At 47.9% G+C, this 12,626-nt stretch overlaps 1 protein-coding gene across 7 annotated transcripts in view; it reads left to right on the top strand.

Moving 5' to 3' along the window:
• extl3 (exostosin-like glycosyltransferase 3) overlaps positions 1 to 12,626 on the top strand; it is a 130,997-nt gene that overhangs the window by 64,364 nt on the left and 54,007 nt on the right. The window lies entirely within an intron of this gene.

Below are 12,626 nucleotides of genomic sequence, written 5' to 3'. Positions count from 1 at the left end.
TCTAATCGCCGCAGAGTGGCTTGTGCTTGGAGTCGATTTCCCCTGGGTGCCCCGACGTAGTGCTTCACCCATTGAGCTCCCCGATCTCTGCGAGAGATAGACACCAGGTGGGAAGCCTGGCGACTCGGATCATTTCCATGGTCATTTTTGGGCTGAGGTGTGACCCTGCTCACAGTTCAGCAGCCTGCCGACACAGGCAGTCTACGCTGGCACATGGGACAAGGCCACTTTAGTGAGGCACTTCAGCAAGGAGTCGTAGGCATTCCGGAGAACAGAGAATGAAACTGTGAGGAGGAGGAGGAGGAGGAGGAGGAAAAAGTCCATGGAGGTCGTCTAGCAATGTTGAGAGATTTACGCCACTACCTGACGCAATTGTTTCTTTCCCCTCCCATTTAAGAACAAGAAATAGGAGCAGGAGTAGGCCATAAGGCCCCTCGAGCCTGCTCCACCATTCAATATGTTCATGGCTGATGTGATCATGGACTCAGCTCCACTTCCCTGACCGCTCCCCGTAAATCCTTTATTCCCCGCGCCCCCCCCCCCACCCCGTGGCATTGACTCCTTTGAGTGTCACTATGGCCTTGATTCACGTGTGACCCTTGATTGCCTGTGTAGGAAGGCTATTCAAACCCAGAACACAGACATCGCCGAGCGTAATCCTCTTCTTATCCCCACCTACATTTCTCCTGAAGAGGTATCAAGGAAACATAGACAATAGGTGCAGGATTGGCCATTCGGCCCTTCGAGCCTGCACCGCCATTCAATAAGATCACGGCTGATCATTCATCTCAATACCCCTTTCCTGTTTTCTCTCCATACCCCTTGATCCCTTTAGCCATAAGGGCCACATCTAACTCCCTTTTGAATATATCCAATGAACTGGCCTCAACAACTCTCTCTGGTAGGGAATTCCACAGGTTAACAATTCTCTGAAGAAGTTTCTCCTCACCTCAGTCCTAAATGGCTTACCTCTTATCCTTAGACTATGTCCCCTAGTTCTGGACTTCCCCAACATCGGGAACATTCTTCCCGCATCTAACCTGTCCAAGCCCCTCAAAATTTTATATGTTTCTATGAGATCCCTTCGCTTCTTCTAAGTTCCATTGAATATAAGCCTAGTCGATCCAGTCTTTCTTCATATGTCAGTCCTGCCATCCCGGGAATCAGTCTGATGAACCTTCGCTGCACTTCCTCAATAGCAAGAATGTCCTTCCTCAGATTAGGAGACTAAAACTGTACACAATACTCCAGGTGAGGCCTCACTAAGGCCTTGTACAACTGCAGTAAGACCTCCTGTTCCTATACTCCAATCCCCTCGCTATGAAGGCCAACATGCCTTTTGCTGCCTACACTGCCTTCACCGCCTGCTGTACCTGCATGCCAACTTTCAATGACTGATGTACCATGACACCCAGGTCTCGTTGCACCTCCCCTTTTCCTAATCTGCCACCATTCAGATAATAAACTGCCTTCCTGTTTTTGCCACCAAAGTGGATAACCTCACATTTATCTACATTATACTGCATCTGCCATGCATTTGCCCACTCACCTAACCTGTCTAAGTCAACCTGCAGCCTCTTAGTGTCCTCCTCACAGCTCACACCGCCACCCAGCTTAGTGTCATCTGCAAACTTGGAATATTACACTCAATTCCTTCGTCCAAATCATTAATGTATATTGTAAATAGCTGGGGTCCCAGCACTGAACCTTGCGGTACCCCACTAGTCACTGCCTGCCATTTTGAAAAGGACCCGTTTACTCCTACTCTCTGCTTCCTGTCTGCCAACCAGTTCTATATCCACATCAATGTGCTTTAATTTTGCACACTAATCTCTTGTGTGGGACCTTGTCACAAGCCTTTTGAAAGTCCAAATACGGAAAGGCACGGATGAGGGACTCTCAAGGTTGACCGTGATGAGCTGTTTCACCTTGTCCGGAGCTGTAAAACCAGAGGACACTGCCTGCGCTCGTGGCCAGGGGGCAGGATTCACAACGAGTATTTCAGTGAGCGAGCGCTCAATCTTTGGAACAGGCTCCCTCGGGAGACATAGAAGCAGTTAGTATCGATTCATTCAAATGTAAATTCAATCGATTTCTTTCAGAAAGTAACATTTTGGGATACAGTATATGAGTAAGGTGACACATGTCATCCGGCAACTGTGGCTTTACATAGAATATTACAGCCCAGGAACAGGCCATTCAGCCCAACATGTCTATGCTGGTGTTAATGCTCCACACGAGCCTCCCGCTGTACTTCACCTCACCCTAACAGTATATCCTTCCATTCCTTCTTCAGGCGGAGAGGTTTAGGGAGGAAAGTCCAGAGTTTCGAGCCTCGGCAGCTGAAGGCACGGCCGCCAATCGTGGAGCGATTTTAAAAAATCAAGCAGCCAGAATTGGAGGAACGCAGATACAGAGATGGGGGAGGGCCAAGGCCATGGAGGGATTTGAAAACCAGGATGAGAATTTTAAAATTGAAGCGTTGCCAGGCCGGAAGCCAGTGCAGGGCAGCGAGCTCAGGGGTGATGGGTGAATGAGACATGGTGCGAGTTAGGACACGGGCAGCCGAGTTTTGGATGAGCTCAAGTTTATGGAGGGTGGAAGATGGGAGGCCGGCCAGGAGTGTGTTGGAATAGTCAAGTCTAGAGGTAACAGAGGCAGGGATGGGTTGAGGCTGAGGCAGAGGCGGAGATGGGCGATGTTACGGAAGTGGAAATAGGCGGTCTTGGCGATGGAGAGGATATGGAGTCAAGCTCAGCTCGGGGTCAAATAGGAACTATTCACAGGCAGAAGAAATCTTTTCCTTAGATGAGATCTTATTTGTTTTTCTTCCTGATTGTAATTCAGACTCGCAGCGAGCTTACAGGAATGGATTAGAAGTCTTTATGTTCACTTAATGGGTGTTTGACAATAAAGATCCAGCAGTACAAGTACAGGACACAACATCGTATGGTACTTTGGCGATAACAGATATAAAACATGATGTATGCTGTGACCTTGTCAAGGAACAGAGTGTCTGTCTGATTTAAAACTTTTAAGAATTCTGGTCATGACGATATGGGGGAGCGAGCAGGTCAATAGAAGCAACTTGCTGCCTATTTGTCAAGTTGCACATCCAAGCAGTGTGAGAATCCGGGATTCTGGGTCCCTGCTCTTTGGGCTCGATGCTGCCTGTTCCTTACATAGACCCGACGGCACACAAACAGGCCATTCGGCCCAACAGCTCTGTGCTACTCTACGCTCCACTCCTCTCCTATCAGCATCTCCTTCTATTCCTTTCTCCCTCATGACCACACTCGACCAGCTCCGCTGGGCAGGCCACATTGTCCGCACGCCCGACACAAGACTCCCAAAGCTCTACTCTGAACTCCTACAGGGCAAGCGAGCCCAAGGTGGGCAGAGGAATCATTTCAAGGACAGCTCCCTGATAAAGTGCAACATCCCCATTGACACCTGGGAGTCCCTGGCCAAAGACCGCCTTGAGTGGAGGAAGTGCATCCGGGAGGGCGCTGAGCACCTCGAGTCCCGTTGCCGAGAGCATGCAGAAACCCCAAGCGCAGGCAGCGGAAGGAACGTGCGGCAAACCTGTCCCACCCACCCTTTCCTTCAACCACTGTCTGTCCCACCTGTTCTCCTGGCCGGCCTCCCATCTTCCACCCTCCATAAACTTGAGCTCATCCAAAACTCGGCTGCCTGTATCCTAACTCGCACCAAGTCTCATTCACCCATCACCCCTGAGCTCGCTGATCTGCACTGCCTTCTGGTTCTCGTATTGGACTGTTCAGTCACCTGAGAACTCATATTTAGAGTGGAAGCAAGTCTTCCTCAATTCCGAGGGACTGCCTATGATGATGATGATAATCCAGCTTCCCCTTAAACGCATCGATACTATTTGCCTCAACCCTTCCCTGTGGCACCGAGTTCCACATTCTCACCACTCTCTGGGTAAAGACTTTTCTCCTGAATTCCATATTGTATTTATTAGTGACTATCTTATATTTATGGCTCCTATTTCTGGTCTCGCCCACATGTGGAAACATCTCTACGTTTACCCTATTTTAAACCCTTCCATCATTTTCGGATGGGGTGGATGTAAAAGATCCCACGCCAGTATTTTGAAGGAGCTGTATAAATGCAACTCTTGTTGAATAGTTACAGTTCGTGGCTGTGTTTTCTGACTAGTGTACCATCTATCACGAGCTGGAAAGATCAGTGCGGGATAGTGTTTGCGAGTGACAACTTGAATTTATAATATATTAATCCCTTTAGCATAAAGAAAGCGTCCCAAGAAAGTGTTCTGTGGGGTAGGAATGGGTCGGGTAGGAGGTTTGACCAAAAGCCGGGTTGAAGAGATGGGTTTTAAAGGGGAACAGAGAGTTGGAGAGGTTTAGGGTGGGAGTTGGAGAGAGTAACATGAAATAAGATCGCCAGAAACAGATTATCTGAACATTATCACATTGTTGTTTGTGGGAGCTTGCTGTGCTCAAATTGGCTGCTGTGTTTCCCACATTACAACAATGACTGCACTCCAAAAGCACTTCATTGGCTGTAAAGCGTTTTGGGATGTCCTGCGGTTGTGAAAGACACTATAAATGCAAGTGTCTTTCTTCATCTTTGTGACAGTATTGCAGCCCTGTCAGTGCTGGTGTGTATGTGGAGGAACCGAGCTGGTGCTGGGCTGGACCAGCAAAACAAGTCTCATCTCCCCTCTGAATTTTTTGGCAATTACCTTAAATCTGTGGCCTCTGGTTACTAATCCACCTGCCACTGGAAGCAGTCTCTCCTTATTTACTCCATTAAAATCGCTTCATAATTTTACATAGAAACATAGAAAATAGGTGCAGGAGTAGGCCATTCAGCCCTTCGAGCCTGCACCACCATTCAATACGATCATGGCTGATCATTCACCTCACTACCCCTTTCCTGCTTTCTCACCTTACCCCTTTAGCCGTAAGGGCCACATCTAACTCCCTTTTGAATATATCCAACGAACTGGACTCAACAGCTTTCTGTGGAAGAGAATTCCACAGGCTCACAACTCTGAGTGAACAAGTTTCTCCTCATCTCGGTCCTAAATAGCTTACCCCTTATCCTTAGACTGTGACCCCTGGTTCTGGACTTCCCCAACATCGGGAACATTCTTCCTGCATCTAACCTGTCTAAACCCATCAGAATTTTATATGTTTCTATGAGATGCCCTCTCATTCATCTAAATTCCAGTGAACATAAGCCTAGTCGATCCAGTCTTTCTTCATATGTCAGTCCTGCCATCCCGGGAATCAGTCTGGTGAACCTTCGCTGCACTCCCTCAATAGCAAGAATGTCTTTCTATTCCCTGCAGTACTTGCCATTATATCTGCACCGCCTAACAACAGGTCATCCAGTCTAACCCCAATTACCAGCTCTAGGTCCGTAACCCTGCAGGTTACTGCACTTTAAGTGCCCATCCAACCATCTCTTAAAAGTGGTGAGGGTTTCTGCATTCACCACTCTTCCAGGCAGCGAGTTCCAGACCCCCACAACCCTCTGCGTAAAGAAGCCCCCCCCCCCCCTCAAATACCCTCTAAACCTTCCAACAACCACCTTAAAACTATGCCCCTCGTAATAGACCCCTCCACCAATGGAAATAGACCCTTACTATCCACTATGTCCAGGCCCCTCAATATTTTGTACACCTCGATGAAGTCTCCTCTCAACCTCCTCTGTTCCAATGAGAACAAACCCAGCCTATCCAATCTGTCCTCATAACTAAGATTCTCTATACCAGGCAGCATCCCAGTAAATCTCCTCTGCACCCTCTCCAGTGCAATAGGGGTAGAGCTAAGCAGCCTTGGTGATGACCCAGGGTGGGAGCTCAGCTCGGGCCCGAACAAGCTCAGTGATTGGCGCACAGTTAGATTCAAACTGAGTGAGCAGCCAGGGCAGGGATGGAGTTGGAGGCAGAGTGAGGGGGCAAGCAGCTGCAAACAAGCCCAGAAATGGCCATGGGGCGAACAACAATCTCGGCCAATGTACAGAATCAAAGTTAGGGTTTAAGATCTCTCCAACAACAACTACTACCTGCATTTATACAGCGCCTTTAACGTAGTAAAACATCCCAAGGCACCTCACAGCATTATCAGACACACATTTGACACCAGGCCACATCATGAGATATTCAGATAGATGCTTGGTCAAAGAGGTAAGTTTTAAGGAGCGTCTTAAACATAGAAACATAGAAAATAGGTGCAGGAGTAGGCCATTCAGCCCTTCGAGCCTGCACCACCATTCAATGAGTTCATGGCTGATCATTCCCTCAATACCCCTTTCCTGCTTTCTCTCCATACCCCTTGATCCCTTTAGCCGTAAGGGCCATATCTAACTCCCTCTTGAATATATCTAATGAACTGGCATTAACAACTCTCTGCGGCAGGGAATTCCACAGGTTAACAACTCTGAGTGAAGAAGTTTCTCCTCATCTCGGTCCTAAATGGCTTACCCCTTATCCTTAGACTGTGTCCCCTGGTTCTGGACTTCCCCAACATCGGGAGCATTTTTCCTGCATCTAACCTGTCCAGTCCCGTCAGAATCTTATATGTTTCTTTGAGATCCCCTCTCATTCTTCTAAACTCCAGTCGATCCAGTCTCCCCTCCTATGTCAGTCCTGCCATCCCAGGAATCAGTCTGGTGAACTTAAAGGAGGACAGACCAGCAGAGAGGTTGAGGGAGGGAATTCGAGTTTAAGGCCTTGGCAGTTGAAAGCATAGCCGTCAACGGACACCACTCCTCGTTGGGAATCCGATTGTGCCTCAACATAGAGCTTGTTCGTCAATCCAGACATCAGCAACAATTTCTCTGAATTTATTTGTGCAATCAGACCAGAAGGTAGAAAGAGAAGGAGGCTATTCAGCCCCTCAAGCCAATCAAATCCGAGTCTTCAAACATTGAATTCAAGTTGCATACACTTGATTTGTATTCCCTGGAGTATTGAAGTTTGAGGGGTGATCCAATCGAGGTGTGTAAAATGTTGAATGGATTCGATAAAGTAGATGGAGAGAAGCTGTTTCCTCTGGTGGGGCGAGTCCAGAAGAAGAGGGTGCTCATCTTAAAATTAGAGCCAGGCTGTTCAGGGCTGATGTTGGGAAGTACTTCTTTCCACACAGGGCAGTGGGAATCTGGCACTCTCCTGCAAACGATTATGCTGGGTGTCATTTGGAGCTTTGTGCTGAGAGGGAAAGATTTTTGTTAGGCAAGGGTATTAAGTGATGGGAAGTAAAGGCAGGTCGATGGAGTTAAGATATCGATCAGCCATGATCTAATTGAATGGCCAAACAGGCTCGAGAGACTGAATGGTCGCCTCCTGATCCGAATATTGCAACATCCCGAATGCAGTCTTTTGATTGAGGTATTCTGAAAAGCTGAAGTGTCGGGAAGCTAGCAGGTGGCCAGTGTAGAATCGGTGCTGAAATAAGTCAGAGCTCACTGGGGAACAGAGTCTTCTAAGAAACACTTAAACCAGCGTTGCCCGATCTCATTGGCAACAATGCCCATTGTCGGAGCCCCTAAAGTCTCCCATGGGCACTGTGTGCGGAGAGAATCCTGCCGAGTGACCATTGTCCTGGCTCAGGATATTACTGTGTGCCAGTAATTTGATGCGTGTATAGCTGCAGTTTACGTCACTGCATTGTGTTTTATTAATCATTGCTGTTAAAGTTCCCTGGGTACATTCGCTAGATTTTTGATATTGAGGGATATGGGAATTCCACAGTTTAGGGCCCAGGCATCTGATGGCCATTGGTGGAGCGATTTAAAATAGAGGTGCACCAGAGGCCAGAATTGGAGGAGCACCGATATTTCGGAGGGTTGTAGGGCTGGAGGAGGTTACGGAAATAGGGCTGAGTAAGTGGGGAAGTTTGGAAACCAGGATGAGAATTTTAAAATCTTATTCACAGAGTGATGATGGAATCCGTGATCAAGTAGCGGAGATCAAATCCTTGGAATCATTTTTATAACCAATTGGATGGTGCAATGTGGGAGCTTTTGGTCATTCTGCACGGATGAGCTGTGCTGGGTGGCACGCCCTCCCTTGTCCGTGACTATCGTCTGAGGTTCCGTGTGTTTTGGACACGGCTGACCAAGGAACACAGTCTACCCCTGACCTTGTATCAATAGCAGCCTCCATCCCTCAAACCGTATTGATTCTTCCTTCACACCTCTCACACCAACCTCTCACTGGGGCCTTTGAGTCAGATTGCCACTTTAATGCCAAGCTACCAAGGACCTTTGTGCTGTGGGACTGGGTTTGAGACTGTCCAAACTCACTTTGGGCCTTTGCAGAAGGGACGTTTCTTGGCTGTGTTCAAAGACAAGTCTTGGTCACTGGTTTTAACCCATTGAGTCACTCGGCCTTCGCTATTCTATAAGGGAGTACCGGGAAAAGTGTTGATACAGGCTGGGTTAGCGCGAAGCTGATCACACTTGGATGGCCAGGGTTACATCTAATACATGTTTAATCAATACTGCGTCAACATTCTGGAACCGCCTCCCTATTACAAGAGAATTTGAGTATATTGTAACAATGTCTTACTGCAATTATACAGGGCCCTAGTGAGACCGCCCCTGGAGTATTGTGCAGTTTTGGTCTCCTTACCCAAGGAAGGATGTACTTACCATAGAAGGGAGTGCAACAAAGGTTCACCAGACTGATTCCTGGGATGGGGGAATTGTCCTATGAGGAAAGATTGAATAGACTAGGCCTATATTCTTTAGAATTTGGAGGTGATCCCATTGAAATGTGCAAATTTCTTACAGGGTTTGACGGGGTGGATGCAGGGAGGATGTTTCCCCTGGGCTGGGCAGTCGAGAACCAGGGGTCTCAGTCTCAGAATAAGGGGTCGGCCATTTAGGACTGAGATGAGGAGAAACTTCTTTACTCAGAGGGTGGTGAATCTTTGGAATTCTCCACCCCAGAGGGCTGTGGAGGCTCAGTCTTTGAGTATATTCAAGACCGAGATCGATAGATTTTTGGATATTAAGGGAATCGAGGGAAATGGGGACAGTGCAGGAAAGTGGAGTTGAGGTCGATGATCAGTCATGATCTCATTGAATGGCGGAGCAGGCTCGAGGGGCCGAATGGCCGACTCCTGCTCCTAATTCTTATGTTTTTAAGAAGGTGGATCACCACCACCCTCTCTAGGGCAATTAGGGATGGGCAAAAATTTCAGAAAGAGAGACTTGCATTTATATAGTGCCTTTCACGACCATATTTTAGTGATGATGGTGGAGAGATAAATATTGGCCAGGGCACCTTGGAGAAACCTCCCGCTCTCCCAAAGAATGCTGTGGGATCTTTTCCCTCCACCTGAGGGCAGTTGGGGCCTCAGTTTAACAGTCATTACTGTGTGAAATAGCTACTATTCTAGCTTTCACTGATGGCACATCTATAGAATCAGAGAATGGTTCCAGCACAGCACAGAAGGAGGCCATTTGGCCGTTGAGCCTGTGCCGGCTCTCTGCAGGAGAGTTTCAGCTAGACTTCCCCCTCCATTTCCCTGTAGCACTGCACATTTTGTTCCTTCAGGATCCAACTCCCTTTTGAAAGCCACGATTGAATCTGCCCCCACCACCCTCTCGGGCAGTGCATTCCAGATCCTAACCACTCGCTGCGTAAAATAGTTTTCCTCATGTCGCCTTTGGTTGTTTAGCCAATCACCTTAAATCTGTGTCCTCTGGTTCTCGACCCTTCCGCCAATGGGAACAATTTCCCCCTCCATCTACTGCCGAGACAACCTCATGATTTTGAACACCTCGATCGAATCTACTCTCAGCCCAGAGAACAACCCCAGCTTCGCGAGTCTATCCATGTAACTGAAGTCCCTCATCCTTGGAGCCATTCTTGTAAAGTGTCAGCTGTGGTTCAGTGGGTCCGCCTCTGAGTCAGAAGGTTGAGAGTTCAAGTCTCACTCCAGGACCTTGAGCGCACAAATCTAGGCTGACACACTGCCGGAGGTGCCGTCTTTAGGATGAGATGTTAAACCGAGGCCCTGTCTTCCCCTCAAGTGGACGTAAAAGATCCCATGGCACTATTTCAAAGAAGAGCAGGGGAGTTATCTCCGATGTCCTGGCCATTATTTATCCCTCAATCAACATCACAAAAACAGATTATTTGGTCATTATCACATTGCTCTTTGTGGGAGCTTGCTGTGCGCAAATTGGCTGCTGCATTTCCCACATTACAACAGTGACTACACTCCAAAAGTAATTTATTGGCTGTAAAGCACTTTGAAACACCCAGTGGTCGTGAAAGGCGCTATATAAATGCATATCTTTTCTTTTGTATCTTTTCTACACATTCTGCCTTCACATCGTTCCTAAAGTGTGCTGCCCAGAATTCAGCACAATACTGTAGTGGTTTATAAACGTTCATCATAACTTCCTTGCGCTTGTAATCTATGTCTCTACTTATAAAGCTCAGAGTTCAGTGAGCTTTTTTAACTGTTTTCTCAACCTTGAACCTTGAACAATTTGTGCACATATGTCCCCAGGTCTCTCTTTCAGCACCCCTTTAGAACTGTACTCTAATCAACATCACCAAAACAGGTTATCTGCTCATTATCACATTTCTGTTTGTGGGAGCTTGCTGTGCGCAAACTGGCTGCCGTGCTTCCTACATTACAACAGTGACTACACTTCAAAAAGTACGTCATTGGCTGTAAAGCGCTTTGAGACGTCCGGTGTTCGTGAAAGACACGATATAAATGCAAGCCTTTCTTCCTCAATCTTCCTATCAAAGTGTATCACTTTGCACTTCTCTGTGTTAAACTTTATCTGTCACATGTCTGCCCATTCCACCAGCCTGTCTATGTCCTCTTGAATGTCCTCCTCACTGTTCACTATACTTCCAAGTTTTGTGTCAATTGCAAATGTTGAAATTGTGGCCTGTACACCCAAGTCAATAATGTACATCAAGAAACGCAGTGTGCATTGCATCTATCAAGAATCAGCAGCATGAAATACTGTACCATCATCTATCCATCAGGCTCAAAGGAGCAAAACCTGTGCGTTCTGATCCGGCTGAGAGTTGTGTGTTTTGGAAGCATTTGGGTGAAGCCATGCTCCACCTCACAGTCAACAAGCTCCCTGCTGGAGTGGAACTAAACTACAGAGCCAGTGGGAACCTGTTCAACCTTCGCCATCTCCAGGCCAGGTCCAAGACCACCCCAACCTCGGTCGTTGAGCTACAGTACGCGGACGACGCCTGCGTCTGTGCACATACAGAGGCTGAACTCCAGCCCATTGTCGACGTATTTACTGAGGTGTACGAAAGTATGGGCCTTACGCTAAACATCCATACGACAAAGGTCCTCCATCAACCTGTCCTCGCCAGAGAGCACTGCCGCCCAGTCTTCAAGATCCACAGCGCGGCCCTGGACAACGTGGACCATTTCCCATACCTCGGGAGCCTCTTATCAACAAAGGCAGATGTTGATGAGATTCAACACCGCCTCCAGTGCGCCAATGCAGCCTTCGGCCGCCTGTGGAAAAGAGTGTTTGAAGACCAGGCCCTCAAATCTACCACCAAGCTCATGGTCTACAGGGCTGTAGTAATACCCGCCCTCCTGTATGGCTCAGAGACATGAACCATGTACAGTAGACACCAAGTCGCTGGAGAAATACCACCAACGATGCCTCCGCAAGATCCTATAAATTCCTTGGCAGAAAGGACGCACCAACATTAGCGTCCTCGACCAGGCTAACATCCCCAGCATTGAAGCACTGACCACACTCGATCAGCTCCGTTGGATGGGGCCACGCTGTCCGCATGCCCAACACGAGACTCCCAAAACAAGCGCCCTACTCGGAACTCCTTCACGGCAAGCGAGCCAAAGATGGGCAGAGGAAACGTTACAAGGACACCCTCAACATCCCCCCGAATCCTGAGAGTCCCTGGCCAAAGACCGCCCTGGGTGGAGGAAGTGGATCCAGGAGGGCGCTGAGCACCTCGAGTCTCGTCACCGAGAGCATGCAGAAGACAAGCGCAGGCAGCGGAAGAACATGCGGCAAACCTATCCCACCTGCGACAGAGACTGTGGCTCTCAAATCGGACTGTTCAACCACCTAAGGACTCATTCTAAGAGTGGAAGCAAGTCTTCCTCGATTGCGAGGGACTGCCTATACTTGAGTGAGGGAGGGTGGGCGGGTCTGCACTCTACCTTGAGGTGGGACTGTGACTCCAGTCACTGGCTCATTGTCAAGTTATTGATCAGTGGAAGAAAGAGAGTTACCATTTTCCTCTCCGAATCAAGTCCATGTCTGAGGTCTGTGATTATTACCCAGTTCAAAGGTTGGGCTGATTTCAATTCTACTAGACCTGTGTGTTTTTTAAATTAGGTTGGGGTTTGTGATGGTTTTGTGGGGTGGTTATGTTACTGGACTAATGATTTAGAGAACAGGGGTTCAAATCCCACAAGTTTGAGAATTTGAATTCAGTTTTTTGTTTAAATCCAGAAAATAAAATATATAAAGTGACCATGAAACTGTCAAATTGTCATTGAAAACCCTACTGGTTTACTAATGTTCTTTAGGGAAGGAAATCTGCCGTCCTTACCCGGTCTGCACCATGCGTGACTCCAATCACTCGCCATGTC

Source organism: Pristiophorus japonicus, chromosome 7 (genome assembly GCF_044704955.1).
Source record: "Pristiophorus japonicus isolate sPriJap1 chromosome 7, sPriJap1.hap1, whole genome shotgun sequence".
Taxonomy (NCBI): Eukaryota; Metazoa; Chordata; class Chondrichthyes; family Pristiophoridae; genus Pristiophorus; species Pristiophorus japonicus.
This window is presented reverse-complemented; position numbering and strand designations above follow the sequence as displayed.